This window comes from Glycine max, chromosome 15 (assembly GCF_000004515.6).
Source record: "Glycine max cultivar Williams 82 chromosome 15, Glycine_max_v4.0, whole genome shotgun sequence".
Taxonomy (NCBI): Eukaryota; Viridiplantae; Streptophyta; class Magnoliopsida; order Fabales; family Fabaceae; genus Glycine; species Glycine max.
In genome coordinates, this window is record NC_038251.2 from 35,220,751 (window position 1) to 35,247,788 (window position 27,038).

Here is a 27,038-nt window from a genome sequence, read left to right on the forward strand (position 1 = left end):
GAGCCAAAACAACAAGCACACTTTCCTTTCACTTTTTTTTCCTGGACACTGATTTTTCTGCCAACTTGTGAGATTTTTCTTATTTTTTCCTTTAATCCAAATCGCTTGGTTCTTTTTTTATAATTTTGGTCCAGATGTCTAGAAAATTCCGTAAAACTTTTAGCTCAAAAAATGTAGTGACCGATTCCCAGTAATTTATACAAGTTCGTATGTTCAAGTTGCCAGCACCAGCGATTTCAACCTAGAAATCAAGAGTAGTGTTTATGTTGCTTAAGGCTTGGATAGTTACAATTTGTGTTTGCTTATGCTCAATTATCTTGGATAACACAATTCAAGAGAGCTTAAGACTTATTTTGATTCACAAATCCAGCCACAACTCAGCACCACAACTCAACTTCATCATAGGCATCATGTAGGAAACTTAGAAAACAAAAAAAAGTTCAAGAACAAGACTACTTCTAGGAATTGATTTAGAACATGTTATGAACTAAATAACATTGATGAATTAGACTCAAAATTCAAAAGATAGGCTAAGAATGACAAGAATACATGAACAAATGTATCTAGAATTCAATCAACAAAATAAAATTCAACACAAACTTAGAACATAATGTGACAATTACTATGACTAAACATGACTCTAAGACAACATGGATTAAGTGATTTACACTTAGATTTTTGCGTTTTTTTTTAATCAATATTTTGGAAGAACATTTAGATTTAAGTTTCAGCACAAGAATATTATGAATGAAAAATGATAGAACCTAAAATCAACACAAAAACATGATTCAAGAGTAGATCTACGAAATTTGAACCATAGAAATCCAAGAACAATAGATCTAAGATTTAATCGGTTTATTTTTTTGAATCTTCTCTAAACAGCACCAAGCCACAATACAATGGAGGATATACATGGAGAATAAGATGAAGAACAAGGAATTAAAGAGAATTCACCGAACAAAAAGATAGAGGAAGCAAAAGAACATCACCTAGATGAAGATGCTCTTGATACCACATGATGTAAGTTCCATTGGAGCTTGTAGGCCTAGGATCTTCTTCATCAATGGATTCCTTTGCTTCTTGGAAGATGAATGGCAGCGGAATGGAGAAGGAAGAGAGAGAGGAGATGCCACTTCAAGGAGAGTATGAGTCTAGAAAAAGCTCACCACCATAGGAGGCCATGGATAAGAGCTTGGAGGAAGGAGATGAATGAAGGGAGAGAGAGAGAAGAGCACGGAATTTTGTGCTCTAAAAGAGCTCTTAAATCTGAAGTTAATATTCAAATGATCAAAGTTCTAAAAAATGCACACACATGACCTCTATTTATAGCCTAAGTGTCACAAAATTGGAGGGAAATTCAAATTTCACTTGAATTTGAAATTGAATTTGTGGAGCCAAACTTTGGAGCCAAAATTTAACTAATTATGATTAGTGAATTTTAGTTATGGTTCAGCCCACTAATCCAAGATCAATTCCAAGATTCTCCACTAAGTGTGCTTAGGTGTCATGAGGCATGAAAAGCATGACCGACATGCACAAAGTGTGACTATATGCTGTGGCAATGGGGTGTAGTAAGAAAATGCTCACCTCCCCCTCTAAAATTTAATTGGATTGGGCTCCTACCAATTCAATTAAATTTATTTCGAATCACACACATCAAATATCCACTTAGTGCATGTAAATTACAAAACTACCCCTAATACAAAAACTAGTCTTGGTGCCCTAAAATACTAGGGCTGAAAAAATCATATATTTCTAGGGTACCCTACCTACAATATGGAGCCCAAAATACAAGGACCAAATATAATGACATCCTAGTCTAATATGTACAAAGATAATTGGACCCAACCTTGGCCCATGGGCTCAGAAATCTACCCTGAGGTTCATGAGAATCCTAGGGCCTTCTTCAGCAGCTCTAGCCCAATCTTCTTGGAGCCTCTTGCTCATGGATCTAGTGACTGGTCCCTTCCTAGGGAGGATTGCATCACGAACTTTATTGGAAAGTGTACCGAGTCATTAAAGTAATAATAAAATGGTAAGAAATCGAGTATCGAACTCAGGGAACTTGTTTCATTTGGTGAAGCTTCATTCACCAAGCAGACATTGATATAAAGCCATGTAAACAGAATTAAACCAAAGATGTATATGCTGTAAATTTAAAATAACTACAAATACGCTTATCAAAATGGGAGAGAAAACAAATGTAATTGAACACTTGATGTAATTGAAATATTTTTCTCTATTTTATGTTATTTATGTGTTCTATGTTGAGGACTAAAATACCAAACACCGATTTCTCGTGTGAATGGACTAATTCTAATTAAACCTCATTCTTGGATGTCTCGTCAAACTTAGCCTAATCGAACAACATTACAATCACAACATATCAAAAACTAAAACCCTACACTCTATGTCTAGCAATGCGGTTATCTTGTCCTGCTCAATCCAGTTCTAAGGATTAATACATTTTCCAATGCTAAAAATCCTAACTTTACACACCAATGGGTGATTAGACCAAAAGCATGCAATAATTAAGTGCAGATAGAAACATTGAACACATAAAAATAACTTTAAATAGATAGTTAAGAAATTACATCAAGTTCTCAGCAGAATTCCTCAACAAAGGGTTTAGTCTTCCATCACAAGGCAACACCTTTCACCAACAAGAAGGGGGATTTGAGAGAAAATTGCAGATTACATGGTGGTGGGGATGTCTCCTCCACCTCTAGAAACCTAGAAATTACTCCTAAACCTTAGATCCTCTTGAAAGCTGAGGTTTTTGCTTCCTTGCTCTATTTTGCGCTTCTTTTCTCTATTCTTCGCACTCTTTCTTAGCCTCCTATACCCTTTATGCTTGATTTTTTCAAACTTCGGCCTTAAAAAGGGCTTTCTATCCACGAAGGCTCGCTTAGCGCTAATTTTGCGCTAAGCGCGAGTTAGTGAAGATTCGCTAAGCGAGTTGAGCGCGCTTAGCGCATGAAGAGACAAGTGACTCGCTAAGCGAGCTGATGACGTGCTGAGCACATAGATGATTCTCAGATTCTCCTCTTGATTCTTCCAACTCGCTAAGCGGGCTGAGTGCCTCGCTTAGCGCATGATTCTCGCTAAGCGCACAAGCCTCACTTAATGAGACACCAACTACAAGCCTTCATAATTTTCCTCCTTTTTACCTGAAACTGAAGTTAAAAACACATTAAATTCACACTGTTGGGCATTTCTACTGATCAAAAGAAAACTAAACCTAAAATATGTACAATCCTACAAAAAGAACCATAAATTGGGGAAAAGATAAACATTTTATAAAACTTTTCTATACAAAAGTTAGTCGTAAATGACGACTTACAAACTCCCTCAAATTTACAGTTTTGCTTGTCGTCAAGCAAAGAAAGAACAGTCCACTTGTCCTCAAGTGACAAAATTACAGTGGTTATTCAAAAGAGTGTTTGTTTCCAAGCATTGAATCACATGACACAAGTGGAATACAATGCTTCAACCAACAACTTTTCACAAGACATGCAACTTTTCAAAGATATGAACATGATAATTAGGCACACACATGAAATAAGATAGCAGGCAAGATAGATATCAAGGAAGGTTAACCAAACCAATGCCTCACGGTCACTGTTTCACTCAAGCACAGGTGTTTAAGGCTTATTCCTCAATCAACAACCAACATAAGTCTCAATCTTTGCACTTCATCTCATGCCATACAGTCACAAACACACAAATTGAATCCAAAGGACTTTTCTCGGCTTGTAATGGGGCTGGGCTGCAAACAAAATATGGTTTTTCTAGGATGCAAAAATCTTAGGTTTTAAGAGAGCATTCATCCTTAGATAAACCCTTTTTTTCTTTTATTCCAACTTTTATTACTTGCTTTCCCATATTTATAACACTTAGCTTTCAATAACAGCTTTTATGACAACACACACTTAGCTTTTATTCTTGAATCTTCCCTCTTTTTTTTAGCAGCTTTTTCTTGCTGCTTCTTGAGATTACTGTGTGTGCTGTCATCTTGCTTACCACAATTGTTGTCACCCAATAAACTCTCCCAAATTTGGGACAAATTTTCCTTGAACTATGATGCTCTCCTTCAACTTAAGACAAGGTAGATGGAGATAACAATTTGCAAGCTTAGGGTTCAGGTCAATCAATCAATAACAAGCTCAACATGGGTGCAAGGGATAATTCATTCATGCACAAGGTAAGCTTTTTGGCTAAGTGGCTATTTTAGTCAATCATGACCTTCATCATCTTCAAACTCATGCATTTATTCAGTAATCAGATATTCATGCAAAAATTGATACTCAATGTTAGTCATTCTCTCACATTTAAAGATCACACACTCACCAGGTTATGGCTAGTGATTACCTTCACAATCAATCTATCAAACCAACTAACATTTTCAGCCATATTCCTAATTCATGTTCTTTCTCTTCTAATTACTGAATATTCATTCCAAGCATATGATTTACGCATTACAGTTCACTCAATTCATGCCATTGATCAATCCAATTCATACACAAACACATAATTTTCAATCAAACAAACCACTCCATAAATCAATCAAAACTGTAAACTATTCAACAAGCTTTTCAAAATTTGCTAACTAAATAAACTCAAACATAAAAATGAAATTAAAGGCATAAACTAAATGTAAAAATGTATCAAAACCAGAAAAAGTAAATCAAAATCCTGTCATGGCTCCTCATATACTGCAGTAGGCTCATCTTGAGGTGAAGAGGGAGCATCCTGGGCTGGCTGAGGAATATCCTGAGCTGTAGTAGGCCATGGATCCCAGGTGCTCTGCGTTGCCTGTAAATCTACTACGTAGCCAATATCTGCAGCACCATCCTCCTCCTTAGAGACCTCCAAGACTGGTGTGGTAACTGGTGATGTTCGTGGAGTGGTCTCTGGCTGCGGCTGAGGCTCCTGGGCTGTGGAAGCCTGACCTCCTCCCAAAGGAGAAGGCTGGACTCCTGGCCAGGCCACTTGGGCCATGAAATCCTCCATGCTAATGATGGGACGATGTTGAGCCAAGTCGTGAATACTCTGCATCACCAGGCATGAGCCATGGTGGAGGCTCTGCAACATCAGCACCATAAGATCTGAGCTCTGAGCGGAGGTGCCGGTATGAACTAGAGTTGGAGCTGATGATGGTGGTAGTGGTGGGACTGATGCAGAAGGAGCTGAAGGTGTAGAAGTAGTAGCAGATGGACCCTGGCCTGGGCCTTGCGGGTCCCTGGAAATGTGACCGAAGGGTCATCCAGGTTCTAGAAGTTCTTCTTGATGTATGCCAAATTAATGGTAGGGTTGAGAGACTCGAAAGTCAGAGAATCTGAGACTACTCCTCGGGCCACGCAGAGTGCGGAAATCAAAGCTGGGAATCCGAGCCATGAGGAGTTGGACTGGGCCATCTGAGAAATCTGATGTGATATGAGGAAGCCCACGTCTATGTCCATCTTCATAACTAGCCCATAGACTAACCTCGCCCGATCCATCTTCATAACTAGCCCATAGACTAACCTCACTCCAAGTCTGGGCTAGTGTCGTCAGATCCTTCCTCAGGAGCTTCTAGGGCGCTCCTTCAGCATTAAGAACAAATCCGTGCCCTGGAATGCAGAGCTTTAAAGCAAGCTCCTGAGGGTTCATGGACGACTTGCAAAAGAGAGAATATGAGGGGTACTGCTCCCCTGGCTGGATGAGTGGTGGTGTCTCCAGAAAGGCATTTAGTGATGCCGCATTGAACTTAATCAGCCTCCCTCTAACTCGAACATGTTTTGGTGATTTGTCTTCTGGATCATACAGGTTCGAGTAAAACTCCTTGACCAGGGCCACATCAATGTGCTCGTCCATGAACTGGGTCAAGGCCTTGTGCCAGTTCCGCCTTATCAGCTCCCACCGGAATTCGTCGTATTTTGTGACAAAAAGATTAACATTCTTCTCCGGAAGAATATTCCGGGAGTGAATATTCTGTGAATAACGTTCCCAAGCCCCCTCAAAAGTGAATTTGGTGGTATCATAGGGCTCCTGGAGCCGGGATGTTGTGGCTTTCCTCTTCTTGGAGGCCATCTGCATCAAAAATAGTCACAGGAATCAAGTTAGACAGGTTTTTATTTCAACTGAAAGTAGAAAAATAAAACTGAAAAACTGACTAGGCGCTTAGCAAGACTGGCTCGCTTAGCGCGCCTTATGAAAATAACTGCTTGCGCTTAGCGAGCAGGTGCGCTTAGCGCGACAACAAAAAACAAAGACTCAGGCTAAGCTAGACACCCTCGCTTAGCTAAACACTGCACATTGGCTAAGCGAGCATGGCTCGCTAAGCCTATTTTCCAACAGAGAGCTAATTGTGCTTAGCGCACAAGGCGCACTTAGCGTGACACACTAAATAGGCGCTTAGCCCAATTATTCCACTGGAACTTAATTGGCTTAGCAAGCAGGCTCGCTAAGCCCAATTCCAAAACAGAGAAGAAATTGCGCTAACCGAGACTGACTCGCTTAGCGCGTGAACAAAAGCTTAGAACAACTTGGGCTTAGTGTTAGTTGATGAATACGACTAACTTTTGTGTATAAAACCTGTGTCAATTGTATCAAACTCCTCCAATTTATGGTTATTTGTAGTATTGTAATTACTTTTGGTTAAAGATAGGTAATAAATACTTAGTACTTCCATTTTGTGTATTTAATAATCATTTTCTCTCAATTTCAGGTTAATTAGGCGAGTTTGTATAGTGCTGATTCTCACCCTCTAGCTAAGCCAATCTTCCGGCTTAGCGAGCCATCTGCTGAGCGCAACACTCCTTGGTTGAGCGCGAGGAAGAATCTAGAAGAAGATGAGCTGTGCATGTTCACTGAGCAAAGGGTCATCCAGCGAAGCGCACCGCTTCAGTCCATCCGCTAAGCGAGAAGACGCGTGCTAAGTCGAAATTCACTAATGCGCGCTAAGCGGTTCAGAATTAGGCTAAGCGCACGAGCATGAACAAAGCCACCTATTTAAGCCTGAAATCAGATTTGGGAGTGGATTTTTGGCCATTTTCTCAAGAAGCATTTACATGTGAGAGATTCAAGAGAGAGAAGGGTCTGAATTCCAGAGAGTTTGAGAGATTTTGTTGTGTGAAGATCTGCAGAGACTAGAGCTCGAAGAGGTAGCCGTCCTGAGAGCTTGAGATGAGTTTGTGAGTGATTGTGAGGTCTTAGAGGTGGAGGAGACATCCCCACTACTTGTATTTCTGCAATCTTTCACCTTTCTCTTCTTTTTGTTGTAAAAGAAGCTTCCCAGTTATCGAAAGCTAAATCCTTTGTTGGATCTTCCTTTTAGGTACTTGATGTAAATACTTGTATATCTATTTAATGATGTTTTATGTGTTCACTCTGCTATCAGAACTTCATTCTACCATGCCTTTACCTTGATCACGTAGATGCATGTGTTTTTAGGGTCATTAAACAGTGGAAACTGGTCTGATTCTTAGAACTTGATAGGACAGGTCTAGTTTTTCGTACAATCACGAGAGATCGGGGTATGATAACCTAGTTGTTCTATGTTTGTCTTAATGCGGTCCTGGCCAAGTTTAGTCCAACAAGAGGAATCTGTGGACTATTAGGAAGACCAACGTGTCGTCTATTTGTCTTTACACATCATTACTCACGTGATTTTCCTTTTTATAGTTAGGTTACACACCTTTTCATAGTAAACATATCTCTTTTCACACTAGACACCTATTCACTGAAATAGCTTTACCAAGTAACACAAGTTACCTAAGAGTTCGATACTCGGTTCTTACCATTTTATACAACTTATGTGATCCGGTGCACTTGCCGGGAGCGAACAAGTTTTTGGCGCCGTTGCCGGGGAACTTCTTTTTATTTGGAAAGTTAGTTCAGTCTTAGGTGGAAACAGGAGTGAAGTACTTACAATCAACATGAAGAAGAAAGAACTCCTAATCTTGAAAGTATGTTTAAGGAATTTCATGGCATACTATGCTAGCTCAAAAGCCAAACAAAATTCAATGAAAAATCATGAAATTCATTTTGGCAAGAGTTACTTAATAGAAAATTTTCAATGAGGACTCGAGTTACAACCCTACTATCAAAATGCAGTAGATAGAGGTTCCAATCTGGATAATTTGTTGATGCAATTCAAGGAAACAACTGAATTAACTCAATGAACGTTCCAAAGTGCAGAAATCCAGGTTGGTGAGTTGGCAGAAGAATTGACTCAATTTATAGCCAGAAGAGAAGAAGACTTGGTAGAAGTTGAAGCTTAAGAGGAAAACCCTGTAAAAGAGCATGAGTCAAGAGAAAAAGATGAGGAGAAAGATGAGGAACAAGCACAACAACTATGGGAGAAGTACTCAACTATAGAAAACCAACAAGAGAGCATTCTCCAAATCAATAACCTTCCTCATCAACTGATTGTCAAGAAAGGAAGGCAAGGAGAGCATGAGGAAACCTTAAGTGCCATTCTTTCTTTAATCACTAACACCTCTCCTGCAATGATTTGGAATGTACTTCCAAAATACATGAAGTTCATGGAATTTCTAGCTAAAAGGCGAAACTGCAAGGAAGATGTGTTCTATGTAACTTTCATGCCACCTTGAAGGCATTAAGCTATGCGTCAAGCTAATGACGTTAAAGAAGCGCTTCCTGGGAGGCAACCCAGTGTTGAGTTTCTTTTCATTTTGTTTCTCATGCATTGCATATAGTTGGAATTTGCTTGGTGATCATTGAGAAAGGGGGTATATCAGCTTGTTTTGAATTATAGATATAGGGGTTTCTCTTGAAAGAGGACTGATTTTTAACTTAGAAATTTCTTTCTGAAAATCAGTCCTCTCGCTAAGCCAAATTGCTTTGGCTGAGAGCATAGTTGTCATGCGCTAAGCGGACCATCATTGAGCTAAGCCGAATTCAGTTCAATTTGAATTGGGCTAAGCCAGTAGTCATTGCACTAAGCCTAATATGTATGCGGCTTGTATTTGGCTAAGCGAGTAACTTCTCGCTAAGCCAAGGACCCCTGTACTATAGGATGCATTTAATTCGCTGAGCCGGCCTTGAGCACGGCTTAGCAAAAGTTGCAGGAATTTTTCATCTATATAACTCGCTGAGCGCAACACTTTGTGCTAAGCCCTTTTGTGTGCTAAAAAAATAATAAAAAAATAATATTTTGAATTTCAAATATGGGTTAAACGCACGGATCCGCTAAGCGAGCCTGTTTGAGAAATCAAACGTCTCTCTGGCTCGCTTAGCGAGGCATTCCGCCAAGTGAGAAGGTCGAAAACTGCTTAAGTGAGTGTAACGGCAGTTACACTCACAATTGCAAAATTTTGTAAACTCTTCTCCTACATTCTTTCTCTCCAAAAATGTACACCTTGCATCTGTGCTTTCTTTTTGCATTATCTACTTCAAATCAACAAAGGATCAACGATACAAGTAAGTTCCTTACTTCCTTTTCTCTTTTACTTTGTTGAACTTTAGGGTAGAAAACCTTAGATTTAGCTTTAGATTTTTAGGGGTTTAATGTTCTTTTAGAAGTAGTTAAAGATCAGGACTTTATATATGTTTGTACTGTGTACATTATTTGGGATGGCTTGCATGTTTGATATGCCTTTTAGAGGCCTGAAAAATGGAAGAAAACAAATTGCATTTTCTGCATTTTTTCTGGAAAACGTGATGAACTCGCTAAGCGATCATGCTGCACTAAGCGCGTTCATCATTATTCATTGAACATATGCATTTTCGGAAGAACTCGGTAAGCACGCTTATCGCGCTAAGAGAGTTCATCTTTTGAGGATGAACACTCATCCTCTTACTGAAATACCTGTGGCTAAGCGAGGCTGAATCGCTAGGCCCAGGTAACTTAGAAATTTTTTTTATTGATAGCCGCACGCTAAGCCAAGCTTACCTGAGCTAAGTGCATTTCGTTGCGGCAACCGTCAAGCTAAGCGAGCTTCGTTCGCTAAGCTCCCATACTTAGTGTATTTTTTGAACTATATGGTGCCGCTAAGCGCAGCCTCTGAGGAGCTTAGCACAAATCCTTGCGTCAGTTGTTAGGCTTAGCGGGCACTTGCCAGCTAAGCCAATTATACAGAAGCTGAATGGCCTCACATGTCGCTAAGCGAACCATGTCTCGCTAAGCGGCCAGTGCCTTTTTCAGTTTTTGAATTTGAATAACTTGTGTCCTGATTAACTGTTTGGTTCCTTTATTTGCAGATGGCTTCTAGGAAGCGCAAGAGTATTGGTTCAAGACCCACAGTACAATATGATGCAAGGAGATTTCACTCCTTAGATGCCTGGAACCGGTACATGGATAATGTCTTGGGAAGGAATATCTTGCCGGAAAGAAAGGTGGAGATCTACCACACTGAGTTGGATGATTTTAAGACTGAATTGAAGAGGCATAACTTCCATAAACACCTCACCAATTTGGTTGATGGCAGCATAGACTTGGCCTTGGTGAAGGAGTTCTATGCAAACTTATACAGCTCTGAGGGTCTTTCACCAAAGCAAGTCAGGGTCAGAGGCCACCTAGTGAAGATTGATGCTGACAGCCTCAACACATTCTTAGAGACACCTGTGGTATTGGCAGAGGGTGAGACTTTACCCACATACTCTAGATACTGCAGGCTGCCCACAGATTATAGAGAGATTGAGGCTGCCTTATGCATACCAGGCCTAGGGTTCATCTTGAACACTGAGGGCCATCCTGGGAAGATTCTCAGGAAGGATTTGACTACTCTAGCTCAGGTGTGAAGTGTTCTCTTATATTCCAACCTGGCTCCCACATCACATACCTCTTATCTGACAGTGGACAGAGCTAGGCTGATCTTTGGCCTAGTCTTTTGTATGGACATGAACGTGGGAGCTCTCATTTATGGCTAGATCACCTCTATAGCCTAGTCTAACTCTTCTAGACTTGGGTTTCTTGCTCTGATCACCGCCCTATGTAGGGCCAGAGGGGTTGTTTCTGACAGCCTAGTTTTGGAGCACCTAAGCCCGGTCATTAACTTGGCCTACATCAGGAAGAACTGTTGGAATCCTGATGATCTGACAGTTACTATCCGAGGGGCTAGGAGGGCGAGGGCAAGGCCAGCTGAGCTTCCTTCTACTTCTGCAGCTCCTACTCCAGCATCCACTTCAGCAGCTCCTTCTGTCCCAGCTAATACAGATTCTCAGCGCTTTGAAGCCATGCTTTAGAGCATTCATCAGGGATAGATCATTTTATTACAGAGTTTACAGGTGGTGGCGCCTCTAGGATCTATTCCTTCAGTTGAGTAGTTAAGGGAAATGGTAGCCTGGCCTGGGACTCAGCCTTCTCTTCACAGGGAAGATGAAGGTCCCACAACCTAGGTACCATAGCATATGGAGGATGAGTCATCTGAGGCCACCACTCCAGAGCCATTTGCTGTAGGGGAGGAGGCAGGTGACACACAGGTGAGACAGGTAGTTGCTGCCACTCTTGAGAGATCTCTTGAGGCCACTTCAGAGCCTCTTGCACCAGTAGCGGACCTACCTTCACCTCAGCATGCAGTAGACCCCTCCACTCCTATCCTAGAGATACCAGAGGACCAGACCACACCAGTCCTGACTCTGGACACTTCTCCTCCAGCTACTCTAGTGCTTCATCTGACAGATGAGGAGAACGTTCAAACACAGGATACTTAGGACCAGCCACAGGAATTCTAAATTCCTTATGATGTTTTTTTGCTTTTTGGATTATTATTATTATGATTATAGTTTCAGTACAATATTTCTTTATATTTATATACACTGCTAGTTTTGTTTATGGTTAGTTGGTTTGCTCATTCTGAAGCATTTAGAACAGTTTGACTTGACTTTGATGATATTGCAGTGAATCACTTTTATCTTTTTGTGAAAATTGGTGTATGATTTGATTTTGGTCTGAATGCATGATGATGATGAAGCTTGTGTTTTATCATGAGTATTGAGCAAGTGTGTATGCTAGACAAAGAAAGATCAAGAATGTGAGCTTGCAATTACAAATGTTAGTCAGTAGACATATTAATTGAGAAAGAAAAGCTTGAACCATAACCCGGTGAGAGTGTGATCTTAAATTATGAGTGAATGACTAGCTTTGAGTAATGGTCTTTGCATCAATCTCTGAAATGTAGAATGAAATGTATGAATGAGGACATGATGAAGGCCATGATTGTGTATATACAAGCCAATTGGCCAAAAAGCTTACCTTGAATTCTAATTGTGTCCTTTGCACCCTTTGTGAGTTAAATTACACTTTCAAAATTGAACCTTGAACTTAAATGATTATCTCCAGAAACCTTGTTTAGATTCTAGGAGAGCATATGGTTCAAGGCAAATTTACCCCAAATTTGGGGGAGTGGAGTTGATTGGGATGCAGAGTAAAAGGTAAAGCATCAGCACACACAACAAATAAGTTGTATCTTAAAAAAAATCAAAGAAAATATGTGATGTTATAATAAGGTCAGAAGCAAATAAAAGTGAAAAGCTAGTGAGCAAGCTAATTGTATTAAAAAGATCACTTGGATAAGTTTAGGATTTGTACTCTCTTAGAATCTAAGCCTTTTGAATCCTAGAAAAACCAATGAATTTTTGTAGCCAAGCCTCACTACAAGCCTAGGAAAGTCCTTCTGATTCTGTTTATACAATTTTGACTTTATGGCATGAGATGAAGTCCAAAAATTGGACCTATTGCTAGTTGTTATTAATGAATAACTTAAACACTTGTGCTTGAGTGAAACAGTAGCCGTGAGACTGTGGTTTAAGCTACTTTCCTTAATATCTGTCTTATGCCTAACTTCATCTAATTGTATAGGTTGCATTTCATTTTTCTCTTTGAAAAACTACATATTTTGTGAAAGACAACTGATGAAAGCATTTTGCTTCATTCTTGTGTCATGCAATTAGTAACTTTTGCTACATACACCTTTATACATAGTCACTGCATGTTATTGTCACTTGGGGACCAATGAACTGTTCTTTATTTGCTTGAGGACAAGCAAAACTGTAAATTTGAGGGAGTTGTTAGTTGATGAATACGACTAACTTTTGTGTATAAAACCTGTGTAAATTGTATCAAACTCCTCCAATTTATGGTTATTTTGTAGTATTCAATTACTTTTGGTTAAAGATAGGTAATAACTACTTAGTAATTCCATTTTGGGTGTTTAATAATCATTTTCTCTCAGTTTTTGGTTAATTAGGCGAGTTTGTATAGTGTTGATTCCTCACCCTCTAGCTAAGCCAATCTTCCGGCTTAGCGAGCCATCCGCTGAGCGCAACACTCCTCGGCTGACCGCGAGGAAGAATCTGGAAGAAGATGAGCTATGCATATTTGCTGAGCAAAGGGTCATCCAGCGAAGCACACCGCTTCAGTCCATCCCCTAAGCGAGAAGACACGTGCTAAGCGGTTCAGAATTAGGCTAAGCGCACGAGCATGAACAAAGCCACCTATTTAAGCCTGAAATCAAATTTTGGAGTGGATTTTTGGCCATTTTATTAAGGAGAATTTGCATGTGAGAGATTCTAGAGAGAGAAGGGTCCGAATTCTAGAGAGTTTGAGAGATTTTGTTGTGTGAAGATTTGCAGAGACTAGAGCTCGAAGAGGAAGCCGTCCTGAGAGCTTGAGATGAGTTTGTGAGTGATTGTGAGGTCCTAGAGGTGGAGGAGACATCCCCACTACTTTTATTTCTGCAATCTTTCATCTTTCTCTTATCTTTGTTGTAAAGGAAGCTTCCCAGTTATGGAAAGCTAAATCCTCTGTTGGATCTTCCTTTTAGGTACTTGATGTAAATACTTGTATATCTATTTAATGATGTTTTGTGTGTTCACTCTGCTATCAGAACTTCATTCTACCATGCCTTTACCTTGATCACGTAGATGCATGTGCTTTTAGGGTCATTCAACAGTGGAAACTGGTCTGATTCTTAGAACTTGATAGGATAGGGCTAGTTTGTCGTACTATCACGAGGGATCGGGGTATGATAACCTAGTTGTTCTATGTTTGTCTTAATGCGGTCCTGGCCAAGTTTAGTCCAACAAGAGGAATCTACGGACTATTAGGAAGACCAACGTGTCGTCTATTTGTCTTTACACATCATTACTCACGTGATTTTCCTTTTTATAGTTAGGTTACATACCTGTTCATAGTAAACATATCTCTTTTCACTCTAGACACCTATTCACTGAAATAGCTTAACCAAGTAGCACAAGTTCCCCGAGAGTTTGATACTCGGTTCTTACCGTTTTATACTACTTGTGCAATCCGGTGCACTTGCCGGGAGCGAACACTTAGCGAGACTAGCTCGCTTAGCCCAGGCTTATTCAGCCTACAATGGTTGTGTGGCTTAGCGAGAGGACTCACTTAGCCACCAATAGAAGACAAAAAGACTCTAAGAGTCTGAGCTAAGCAAACTAACTCGCGAAGCGCGACATGCCGGCTAAGCGAGTTCATACAAACTGAAAATAAGACTGAAAATTTAAATACTTTCTAAGCCCAAGTGCAGTGGCTTAACGAGTTCATACAAACATTCAAATATATGTACAAAAATGATGAACACGCTTAGCGGGATAGGGTAAGCTAAGCGAGTTCATCCAAAAACCAAGAAAATCAATAGAAATTGATGAACTCGCTTAGCGAGATCATTGAAAAATCCAAAAAAATTGGGATTTCAGCCCCTCAGACACAGACCCATATTAGGCCTCAGAACCTAATCAAATGAAAACAAAATCATATACATTGTGCACGAAATTAAACCCCTAATAGTATAGCATCTAAAAACTAACATAACTGCAACATTTCAAATCACAAACTTGCAACTTTAACATAGCTACAGTAAGTCTTCTAATCCTAAGGTTCAGAGCAAAATAAAAGTGTAAAGTTGGGATTACTTACTTGGATTGCAGTAAGAAATGAGCAAGAGGAAAGCAAGAAGTAGACTGGAAACAATGAGTACAGTGCAGAGAGTGCGAGATGCTAATGATGAGAGAAAATGTTTGTAAATGCACAAAAGAAAACTACCTAAGGCAATTAAGCCATATTTTTTGCAGTTTCGACTGCCGCGCTTAGCGCGTGTGACTCGCTAAGCGAGCACTCAGGCTGACCCGCTGGCCCAATTCACATGAATGGTCCAACAGAGAGGAAATTGAGCTTAGCGCACAGTGGGCGCTTAGAAAGATGCAGCTGTGCGCTCAGGGAGATGACTCGCTTAGCCCAATTTCAAAAGATGAAATTCTAGAGAAGTTTTTGGGCTTAGCGCACAGGACTCGCTCAGCGAGACCCCTTTCAGCCAATGAACAGGGGTTGATGCGCTTAGCGCGAGAAGTGTCTCGCTCAGCGCGTGAACAAGGATTTGCTTAGCGCGTAAGTTGCGCTTAGCGAGTGGTGTCGCAACCTACCCTTCGACAAGAGGGCGACGCGGGACTCACTGGTGCGTCTTCTGATGTGCCATCATTTTCTTCTATTTTCTAAACCCTTTTTGCACCATTTTAATTACTGATAGGTCTTAATTGTCAATTAATCAGGCAGCTTTATTATTTGGGCTCATTTAGCTAATTTGATGTTTTTAATCTAATTTCAGGAATTAATGAAACATTGGGCTTAATCTGGATTTTGGTTATGGACTTGAAGAGGGCAAATAAAGCAGCGCTTACCTTAGTTAATTTCTAATTAGGAAATTTCGCAATTTTATTTTATGTTGTTCAGTGTTTATTTCGTTTTGGACCAGAGTATTGTAATAAGGCCCAGTGACTTTGAGTGACTCTTTTTAAATAGCAGCCTTGGGATTCGTGCGAGGCTATTCTGTTATGCTATTTTATTATTCAGAGCTTTTGTTTTAGGTTTTTACGTTTTTCTGTTCTAAGGCACTGTTTTCGTTCTTAATGCAATTTTCCGTTTTCTGCTTCTAATTACAATTTCGTTCTTGCTTCTTCTTCTACTTTCATTTACGTTTCTGTCTCATTTATGTTTCTATTTCATTTACATTTCTGTTCATTTACGCTTCTGCTTCATGTTTCATTTGCGTTTTCTGTTTGAATCTATGGAAGGCTAGTTTTTCTGGTGTCGTTTCCTTTTGAGGACGAAGCCCAACTCTCTTTGAGGTTTCGTTTGTAATGTGGTTTCCTGGCAGTTTTCCCTTCACCAGTTATCCCAAATTCGTGAACATTAATCAGTGCACACTTCGTGTTCGATTAATTGCCTCTGAGCTTAACTTGCATTCATGCTTAATGGACGAAGGGCTAACTGGTGTATGTGGTGCCTAATCACGTATTGACAACCCTAAGTTGATTTTCGCTTAGTAAATTGAAATAAGGTTGGATTATGTGGTTGACTGTTAGGGACGAATTGTCCATAACCCAGGATAAGAGAATGGCTTCTAAATCAAAGGAAACAACCCGTTTTTAATATTAGTAGTTTGATATTCTAGTTTACTTGTTCTGCTCTTTAATCACAAAACAAACAAACCCCCCCAATCGTTATTGTTATTGCGCAAGTATATTATGAACATTTGGTTTGTCATTGCTCGTTGGGAAATGACCTAGGATCACTTCCTCATTACTGCATTTTCATGTTTATTTGATTCGGGTACGACCTCGATCAAATTTGGCGCCGTTGCCAGGGAACAGTGTCCAAAGGTTCATAATAACTAGCTAGTGTTGTGTGTTTAATTCTTTCGTGTTTTAAGTTTAATTGTTAGTATTGTGTTAGTATGTGTGTTAGTGTTGTTTAGTGTCCTGATATTTTGTTTAGTGTGTGTTATGTTTCAGTTTTCCTATTAAGCGCTTTCCCTGTTTCAGTTTTGGGTGTTTTGCTGTGAATAGTGTTTTGCGATGGACTTAGCGACCACTTTTGCTTGCGGCAAAACAGAGTAGTAGTAGAAATCAAGTAGAGACGGATTTTAGCGACCACCCATGCTGAATTATTTGAGATTTTTTGTTTTAGTAGCTAGGGTTGTTATTTTTGGCAGAATTTTTTTGTGGTAACTTCTTTTAACCTATATTTTGTGGGAAAAATAGCTAGAGCCTTTAGTTTGGTCAGATTTGAAAGTTCCAAAAAAGTAGCAAATTTTGTGTTTGTCGAAACTTCAAACGGCCATAACTTTTGCTCCGGTTATCAGAATCGCAATTATTATATATGTATTTGGGGTAGAAAAAAGTTTCCTACGCCTTGGCAGCTGGCCATAGGCCAAATGAGGTCTCCATCGTCCAAAAATAGTGATTCTGTCAAAATTTTTTTATTTTTCAAGTTTTATTCACTTATTTTTCTTAACCTACCATTTTTAGCTTCCATAGTTAGACTTTGAATTTTTGCCTGAAATTTTTTGTGCTATCTTCTCATCATTTTATAAGGTTGCTCACAAAATTTAAAGTCATTTGGATATCATTTGAGGGTAGCTATAGTTCAAACCTGCACCTTTATTTACATGACAAGGCAACTAGTTGTGCATGCTGAATGTAGTGTATGACTAGAGGCAATCCATCTGACTTACAACCCTTTGATCTTGAGATAGATAGGACATTTCATAGATTAGTTAGGCATCATTTTATACCTTTTGATCATCTTGAGCATTCCATTACTGGTGAATCTGTGCATTCTGTTATTGGTGATTTTGAACATCCTGATTTGGAGCATTATAATTTTGAGCATTCTGATTCTGAGCATTCTGATTTTGAACATTCTGAGAACATGGCACAACCTCCACCCCGTGAGAGGACTCTAAGGGAAATGGTTGCACCTGATTTCACCTATGAAAGCTTGTGCATCCAATACCCTGATGAGGATGTTCCATATGTTCTTAAAACTGGACTGATTCATTTGCTTCCAAAGTTTCATGGCCTTGCAGGTGAAGACCCGCACAAACATTTGAAGGAATTTCATATTGTCTGCTCCACCATGAAACCCCCAGATGTCCAAGAGGATCATATATTTCTGAAGGCTTTTCCTCATTATTTAGAGGGAGTGGCAAAGGACTGGTTGTATTACCTTGCTCCATGGTCCATCACGAGCTGGGATGACCTTAAGAGAGTATTCTTAGAAAATATTTTCCCTGCTTCTAGGACCACAGCCATCAGGAAGGATATCTCAGGTATTAGACAACTCAGTGGAGAGAGCCTGTATGAGTACTGGGAGAGATTTAAAAAACTATGTGCCAGTTGCCCTCACCATCAGATTTTGGAGCAGCTTCTTCTCCAATATTTTTATGAAGGACTCAGTAATATGGAGAGAAGTATGATAGATGCTGCCAGTGGTGGAGCCCTTGGAGACATGACTCCTGCTGAAGCTAGAAATTTAATTGAGAAGATGGCTTCCAACTTGATGCAAGCTCCATTGGAGCTTGTAGGCCTAGGATCTTCTTCATCAATGGATTCCTTTGCTTCTTGGAAGATAAATGGCAGCGGAATGGAGAAGGAAGAGAGAGAGGAGACGCCACTTCAAGGAGAAGATGAGTCTAGAAGAAGCTCACCACCATAGGAGGCCATGGATAAGAGCTTGGAGGAAGAAGGAGATGAATGAAGGGAGAGGGAGAGAAGAGCACGAAATTTTGTGCTCAAAAGGAGCTCTGAAATCTGAAGTTAATATTCAAATGATCAAAGTTCAAAAAAATACACACACATGACCTCTATTTATAGCCTAAGTGTCACACAAAATTGGAGGGAAATTCAAATTTCACTTGAATTTGAAATTGAATTTGTGGAGCCAAACTTTGGAGCCAAACTTTGGAGCCAAAATTTCACTAATTATGATTAGTGAATTTTAGTTATGGTTCAGCCCACTAATCCAAGATCAATTCCAAGATTCTCCACTAAGTGTGCTTAGGTGTCATGAGGCATGAAAAGCATGAAGGACATGCACAAAGTGTGACTATATGATGTGGCAATGGGGTGTAGTAAGCAAATGCTCACCTCCCCCTCTAAAATTTAATTGGATTGGGCTTCTACCAATTCAATTAAATTTATTTCCAGCCACACACATCAAATATCCACTTAGTGCATGTGAAATTACAAAACTACCCCTAATACAAAAACTAGTCTAGGTGCCCAAAAATACAAGGGCTGAAAAATCCTATATTTCTAGGGTACCCTACCTACAATATGGAGCCCTATATACAAGGACCAAATATAATGACATCCTAGTCTAATATGTACAAAGATAATTGGACCCAACCTTGGCCCATGGGCTCAGAAATCTACCCTAAGGTTCATGAGAACCCTAGGGCCTTCTTCAGCAGCTCTAGCCCAATCTTCTTGGAGCCTCTTGCTCATGGTTCTAGTGATTGGTCCCTTCCTAGGGAGGATTGCATCATCCCCTTCCCCTTGAAGAGGATTTGACCTCAAATCTGTTAGTTCCTCCTCCTCAATATCAGCTCCACCTGCAAAAGGAGTTAAATCAGAAATGTTAAAAGTGGTGCTGACTCCATACTCTTCTGGGAGGTCCAACCTATAGGCATTGTTATTGATCCTCTCCAAAACCTGAAAAGGTCCATCCCCTCTAGGGCTAAGCTTGGATTTCCTTTTAGTAGGGAATCTATCCTTCCTAAGATGGAGCCAAACCCAGTCACCCTCATTAAGAACTAGCTCTTTTCTTCCTCTATTGCCTTTAGTTGAATACACCTTTGTTTGGTTCTCTATTTGGTTCTTAACCCTCTCATGCATCTTCTTTACAAATTCTGACCTAGATTCCCCTTCTTTATGTATAAAAGAAGTGTCCAGTGGGAGGGGAATGAGGTCTAACGGTGTTAGGGGATTGAACCCATAGACAACCTCAAAAGGGGACTGCTTGGTGGTTCTATGAACCCCCCTGTTGTAGGCAAATTCTACATGAGGAAGATACTTATCCCAAGACTTATGGTTGCCTTTCAGAAGAGCCCTTAAAAGGGTGGATAAAGACCTATTCACTACCTCTGTTTGCCCATCAGTTTGTGGATGACAAGTGGTAGAGAAAAGAAGTTTAGTTCCTAACTTAGCCCATAAGGTTTTCCAGAAGTGGCTAAGGAACTTAGCATCTCTATCTGACACAATGGTCCTAGGCAAACCATGGAGTCTCACAACTTCCTTGAAAAAGAGTTTTGAGATGTGGGAAGCATCATCCACCTTGTGGCATGGTATAAAGTGTGCCATCTTGCTAAACCTATCCACCACCACAAAGATAGAGTCTACACCTCTTTGGGTTCCAGGAAGCCCAAGGACAAAGTCCATACTAATGTCTACCCAAGGTGCAGATGGGATGGGTAAGGGTGTGTATAGCCCATGAGGCATCACCCTAGACTTGGCTTGTAAACAAGCCACACACCTAGTGCAATGCTTATGGACATCTTTCTTCATATGGGGCCAATAAAACTTTTCTTTGAGGAAGACAAGGGTCTTGTCTATCCCAAAGTGGCCCATGAGCCCACCCTCATGGCTCTCTTTCACAAGTAATTTCCTAATGGATCCTTGGGGTATGCAAAGCTTTCCCTCTTTGAACAAATACCCCTCAGCCAAATAGAATCCATCTTGGGCCTTTTTCCCACAACTCTCATAAATGGGAGAGAAATGTTCATCTAAAGCATACAAGTCCCTACTATTATCAAATCCTAAAATTTGAGCTCCTAGGGAGCAAAACAATGTGTGTCTCCTAGAGAGGGCATCAGCTACCACATTTGTTTTTCCCTTTTTGTATTTGATAACATATGGAAATTGCTCTAGGTACTCTACCCATTTTGCATGCCTCTTGTTTAACTTGCTTTGCCCTCTAATGTACTTAAGTGATTGATGATCACTATGAATGACAAATTCCTTGGAAACAAGGTAATGTTCCCAAGTTTGGAGGGCTCTTATTAAGGCATAAAGCTCTTTATCATAGGTGGGGTAGTTGAGGGTGGCACTATCAAGTTTTTCACTAAAATAAGAAATAGGGTGCCCACCTTGTAACAATACAGCTCCAACTCCCACTCCAGAGGCATCACATTCTAGCTCAAAAGTTTTAGAAAAGTCAGGAAGAGCTAGAACAGGTGCCTTAGTAAGCTTTTCTTTGAGCAAAGCAAAGGCTTGCTCTTGTTTTTCACCCCAGGTAAATGCCACATTCTTCTTCACCAGCTCATTGAGAGGTGATGCAATTGTAGAGAAATTAGGAACGAACCTTCTATAGAAGCTTGCTAACCCATGGAAGCTCCTAATATCTCCCACACTTTTTGGGGTGGGCCATTCTTGGATGGCCTTGATTTTCTCAGGGTCCACTTGGACCCCATTTCTACCAACTACAAAACCTAAGAAAACTATATTATCTACACAAAAGGTACACTTCTCTATATTTTCATAGAGGGTGTTTTTCCTAAGGACTGAAAGAACTTGTCTGAGATGTCCTAAGTGATCATCTAGCCTCCTACTATACACTAAAATATCATCAAAATAAACAACTACAAATCTACCTATGAAATCCCTTAAGACATGATGCATAAGCCTCATAAAGGTGCTTGGTGCATTAGTGAGCCCAAAAGGCATCACTAGCCATTCATACAAACCAAACTTGGTCTTGAAAGCAGTTTTCCACTCATCACCCTTTTTCATCCTGATTTGGTGATAACCACTTTTAAGATCAATTTTTGAAAAGATATTGGCACCATGCAACTCATCAAGCAAATCATCAAGTCTAGGAATGGGGTGCCTATACTTTACAGTGATGTTGTTGATGGCCCTGCAATCTGTACACATTCTCCACGTACCATCCTTTTTGGGCACCAACAACACTGGCACAGCACATGGGCTTAGGCTCTCTTGGACCCAGCCCTTCTCCAACAATTCTTTAACCTGAGACTCTATCTCCTTAGTCTCCTGAGGGTTAGTCCTATAGGCTGGCCTATTAGGAAGGCTTGCTCCTGGGACTAAATCTATTTGGTGTTCTATTCCCCTTAAAGGAGGTAGCCCAGGGGGTATCTCTTTTGGAAATATATCACCAAATTCATGTAAGAGTTCTTGGACCTTTGGGGGTAAGGTCTCAAATGTAGGAATTGTGGCAGTGCTAAGGGATGTTTCCCTTGATAGGAGAAGGTAGAAAGATTGTTTAAGAAGGAGTGCTCTTTTAATATCACCTTTTGTTGCAAAATGATTTTCCTTCTTAACAATCTTCTTGGAGGAATCCTTTCCCTCTTTTTCCTTCCCCCTGGCCTTTGAAGACAAGGCCTTACTATCCTTCTTTTTCTTTTGTTTTTCTAATTTTTCTTCCTCATCCCTCTTATCTTTCATAGTTAGTTGATCTTTGGCCACCTGTGAAGGTGTTTGAGGATGCAACACAAATTTAGTGCCAAGATGGGTGAGGGTAATCTCATTAGTTAGGCCATTATAAATGATCTTCCTATCAAATTGCCACGGCCTTCCTAAAAGAATATGTCCTGCCTCCATGGGAACTATATCACAATTAACTTCATCCTTATATGTCCCAATGGAGAAAGGTACCTTCACTTGTTGGTTAACTATCATTTCCCCTTGCTCATTGAGCCATTGAAGTTTATAAGGTTTTGGGTGGGGAATGATAGTGAGGTTCAACTTGGAAACTAATCTTGTGCTACAACAATTGCAACAAGATCCACTATCCACAATGAGAGAACAAGTTTTATCTAAAATTTTGCATCTTGTATGAAAGATGTTCTCTCTTTGGGATTGAGATAGATCACAAGATTGACCTCCAAGGAGCCTTCTAACCATTAAGAGGTCACCTTCTTCATGGGGGTAGACTTCCTCACTAGACTCTTCACCCCTTACTTCATCTTCACTTCCACTAGAGGAAGAGCAAGAAGTAGTCTCCTCTTGACTACTATAAATGTCTTGACCCCTCATGATCATGGTTTTCTTTGTGGGGCATTGAGAGGCAATGTGACCTCTCCCAAGACATTTGAAACATTTAATGTTGCTAGTCCTTTCTTGGGAACTAGTCTTAGGGGTGTATTTCTCTATGGTCTTACCCTTATCTTCCTTGGGTTTTGAAGGTGCAGCCCCTAAAATTCCATGGGCTTGGTCCTTCCTTGGATAAGAGTGAGAGCCATAAGATTTTGAAGAAGGCTTTCTTTTAAGTTGTTGCTCCACTCTTATACAAAGTTGGACTAGCTCATCTAGGTCCCTATATGGAAGGAGTTCAACCTTGTCCCTCACTTCCATATTGAGCCCACTAAGGAACCTAGCTATGCTTGTTCTTTCCTCCTCCCTAAGTCCAGCTCTTAAAAGGAGTAGTTCCATTTGTTGTCTATATTCTTCAACGCTCATACTCCCTTGTCTAAGCCTTTGGAGCTTGTCCATAAGCTCCCTTTCATAGTAGGAGGGAATGTGCCTCTTCCTAAGGGAACTCTTAAGATCATTCCAATACTCTACTGGAGGATCCCCATGAATCCTTCGTTCTTTAACAAGGGAAGTCCACCAATAGAGGGCATACCCTTGAAAGCTAAGGGTAGCCAATGGAACTTTTCTCTCTTCGCTAATATGATGGCAAGCAAAGAGTTGTTCAACCTTCATTTCCCAATCTAAGTAGGCCTCAACATTATCTTTTCCATGGAAATATGGGAGGCTAATGTTAACCTCTTGAGGCCTTCTATCCTTTTCTCTTCTTTGGGAGTGATGTTTAGTATGTGAACTATGACGCCCTCTATAATAGTCGCTAAGTTCTTCACTTAAACTCTTGCAAGAGTCATGACTACTATAGGAGGCATGTTTTTCTCTTTTCATTTCTTTCATTATTTTTCTTCTTTCTTCCTCTCTTATTTTCTCTCTTTCATCTTGACATATTTCTTCCACTTTTTTTTTACCTTTTTCTTTTCTCTCTTGTTTTTCTTTCCACAACTTAAGGGATCTCAACTCATCTAATATCTTATACAAGGGGTCCTTAGGAGTAGAACCCTCACCATTAACACTAGATGAAGAATGAAGACTCATGTTGGTTCCTAAGTTATGGTTCTTTCTTGTTGGGGGTTTGAAAACAAAAGGTAAAATAAACTATGGTTGAAACTAGCCAAAATAAACACTAAAAGAGGTGTGAAAGATAAGGTAAAAACTAATTGGTAAAAGGCAAGCTATCTAGGTGGTTTGACAATGGAGGGTAAAAGAAATAAGCTATGAAAGTAAGCAAGAAATTAAAGTGCAAGAAATGCAAACTAGGCGGATCCTAAGAGTGTTTGGATGACCTCATTTAAGGTTCCCAACAAAACACTCACTATCCTAAGGGAAAATTGCCTAAAATTATTACACACAAATGGAAGTAGGGTGACCTATTGGAGGCTCCCAACTTACTTCCAATGAAAGGCCTTTTTGTTACAAAATTTGAAAACAAAACAAATTGCCAATTACAAAATTACAAAAAAAAAGTCCTCAATTGTGGTGGCTATTCTCTCTTGAGTATTTCACTCAATTTGGAGTGCTTCTTAGTCCAATAGCTCTTAAGGTGGTTGGCCCCTTTCTTCTTGACTCAAATTCTTCAAGATATGGCACCAATCCTCCTTTCCAATTCCCTATATGGCAACTCACAAGCAAGGAAACAAAGAGACAAGCAATAACCAAAGACCAAAAAAAATGAAATGAAAGCTAAACCAATAGAGTTTTAACAAGACAAATTTCCAAAGATTATTCAACAATTAAAGCAATGAAAAGCACAAAAAAGCAAGCTAGGACTCAAAGAGAAACCTAGAATGGCTCTAGAGTAGAGTAGAAAAACTCTAAAAAAAAAAAGACTCAAGAAACCTCTAGTTTTGGCACTTGTTTTCACAATAATTTTCAATTGAAATTTCAGAACTAGGATTGGTATAAAATAGGCACCAATTATAGAACAAATTTTGAGCCAAAATAGCAAGCACACTTTCCTTTCACTTTTCCTTTTTTTTTCCTGGACACTGATTTTTCTGCCAACTTGTGTGATTTTTATTATTTTTTCCTTTAATCCAAATCGCTTGGTTCTTTTTCTATAATTTTTTTCCAGATGTCTAGAAAATTCAGTAAAACTTTCAGCTCAAAAATCGTTGTGACCAATTCCCAGTAATTTATACAATTTTGTATGTTCAAGCTGCCAGCACCAGCGATTTCAACCTAGAAATCAAGAGTAGTGTTTATGTTGCTTAAGGCTTGGATAGTTACAATTTGTGTTTGCTTATGCTCAATTATCTTGAATAACACAATTCAAGAGAGCTTAAGACTTATTTGATTCACAAATCCAGCCACAACTCAGCACCACAACTCAACTTCATCATAGGCATCATGTAGGAATCTTAGAAAACAAAAAAGAGTTCAAGAACAAGACTACTTCTAGGAATTGATTTAGAACATGTTATGAACTAAATAACATGCATGAATTAGACTCAAAATTCAAAAGATAGGCTAAGAATGACAAGAATACATGAACAAATGTATCTAGAATTCAATCAACAAAATAAAATTCAACACAAACTTAGAACATAATGTGACAATTACTATGACTAAACATGACTCTAAGACAACATGGATTAAGTGATTTACACTTAGATTTTTGTGTTTTTTTTTTAATCAATATTTTGGAAGAAAATTTAGATCTAAGGTTCAGCACAAGAATATTATGAATGAAAAATGATAGAACCTAAAATCAACACAAAAACAAGATTCAAGAGTAGATCTACAAAATTTGAACCATAGAAATGCAAGAACAAGTGTAGATCTAAGATTTAATCGGTTTATTTTTTTTTTAATCTACTCTAAACAACACCAAACCACAAGACAATGGAGGATATACATGGAGAATAAGATGAAGAACAAGGAATTGAAGAGAATTCACCGAACAAAAAGATAGAGGAAGCAAAAGAACATCACCTAGATGAAGATGCTCTTGATACCACATGATGCAAGCTCCATTGGAGCTTGTAGGCCTAGGATCTTCTTCATCAATGGATTCCTTTGCTTCTTGGAAGATAAATGGCAGCGGAATGAAGAAGGAAGAGAGAGAGGAGACGCCACTTCAAGGAGAAGATGAGTCTAGAAGAAGCTCACCACCATAGGAGGCCATGGATAAGAGCTTGGAGGAAGAAGGAGATGAATGAAGGGAGAGGGAGAGAAGAGCACGAAATTTTGTGCTCAAAAGGAGCTCTGAAATCTGAAGTTAATATTCAAATGATCAATGTTCAAAAAAATACACACACATGACCTCTATTTATAGCCTAAGTGTCACACAAAATTAGAGGGAAATTCAAATTTCACTTGAATTTGAAATTGAATTTGTGGAGCCAAACTTTGGAGCCAAAATTTCACTAATTATGATTAGTGAATTTTAGTTATGGTTCAGCCCACTAATCCAAGATCAATTCCAAGATTCTCCACTAAGTGTGCTTAGGTGTCATGAGGCATGAAAAGCATGAAGGACATGCACAAAGTGTGACTATATGATGTGGCAATGGGGTGTAGTAAGCAAATGCTCACCTCCCCCTCTAAAATTTAATTGGATTGGGCTTCTACCAATTCAATTAAATTTATTTCCAGCCACACACATCAAATATCCACTTAGTGCATGTGAAATTACAAAACTACCCCTAATACAAAAACTAGTCTAGGTGCCCAAAAATACAAGGGCTGAAAAATCCTATATTTCTAGGGTACCCTACCTACAATATGGAGCCCTATATACAAGGACCAAATATAATGACATCCTAGTCTAATATGTACAAAGATAATTGGACCCAACCTTGGCCCATGGGCTCAGAAATCTACCCTAAGGTTCATGAGAACCCTAGGGCCTTCTTCAGCAGCTCTAGCCCAATCTTCTTGGAGCCTCTTGCTCATGGTTCTAGTGATTGGTCCCTTCCTAGGGAGGATTGCATCACAACTCCCAGCATTTTAGCGCCAGAAATGATGCCATAGTCATTAGAGGAGTGCATGAGGTAGCTACAAACTCAGCTGCATCATCTGAGACTAAGAAGCTTGAAGGAAAACTGGATGCATTGGTTAACTTGGTAACCCAGCTGGCCTTGAATCAGAAATCTGTACCTGTCGCAAGGGTTTGTGGTTTGTGCTCCTCTGCTGACCACCATACAGACCTTTGCCCTACCATGTAGCAACCTGGAGCAATTGAGCAG

General features: G+C 39.7%; 1 non-coding gene across 1 annotated transcript; it reads right to left on the reverse strand.

Annotated features, from left to right (window-relative positions):
• Window positions 1-18,052: 18,052 nt before the first annotated feature.
• LOC112999700 (small nucleolar RNA R71) lies at window positions 18,053-18,159 on the reverse strand. The gene has a single exon (XR_003264909.1). It is a non-coding gene; the product is annotated as a small nucleolar RNA R71 (small nucleolar RNA).
• Between the last annotated feature and the right edge of the window lie 8,879 nt (window positions 18,160-27,038).